This window comes from Schistocerca serialis, chromosome 5 (assembly GCF_023864345.2).
Source record: "Schistocerca serialis cubense isolate TAMUIC-IGC-003099 chromosome 5, iqSchSeri2.2, whole genome shotgun sequence".
Lineage (NCBI taxonomy): Eukaryota > Metazoa > Arthropoda > Insecta > Orthoptera > Acrididae > Schistocerca > Schistocerca serialis.
This window is the reverse complement of record NC_064642.1, coordinates 716,723,970-716,724,746: the sequence shown is the minus strand read 5'-3', so window position 1 is coordinate 716,724,746 and position 777 is coordinate 716,723,970.

Sequence of the window (777 nt, the reverse complement as noted above, 5' to 3'; positions counted from 1 at the left end):
GTATTGAGATTGTTCTGTAGTTTTGAATTTTGAGATTATATCCTTTCTTAAAGATTGGTGTTACCTGAGCTATTTCTGGTGTTTCAGGGAAGTTATCTGATTCTATTATACTATTTACAGCTACAGATGGAGCTACAGAAACATTTTGTCGGTACACTTTTAATACGGTAATACTGGGGCCATCATGCTCTGTGGAACTGGAAGATTTTAAAGTCCTAATAATTTTAATTATTTCTTTGCAATTTGTGGGGGCTAGAAAGATGCTATACTCAGCTTGATTGCCTTTAAAATCATATTGCAGGCTATTAACAAGTCTTAATATACACCCATATTCGTCAACTTTCTAACAATTAATACAACATTATCTCTTTATATCAGAAAAAGTGTGTTATCGGTTCATAATATGTTAGTATCGGTTATATCTTTTGTTTCCTATTGTATCATTTAATCTCAGGCCGTGCTTTGTTTTTACAAGTCATTCTCCGTTGGAACCAGCACTTGTGATATTCATTCCTATTACTTTGCCCATACTGCAGCAATAATGACCGACCAATTCCTCTAAATTGCTTCATATTGGTACTTCACATTTTCAATCTTGATTTCAGCGTGTGAAATTTTAGAACACGTTCCTGCAGTTTGAGCCGTCATGCTACCTGCGTTGGCGTCACTGTAGTTGCAAGTGGCAATTGAACGTATCAGAACAGTGCAAGTTTTAACAAACATCTCTTTGACCTCCAACTATTCGTTGTTCAATGCCCAATGGTATATCTTGGTCAT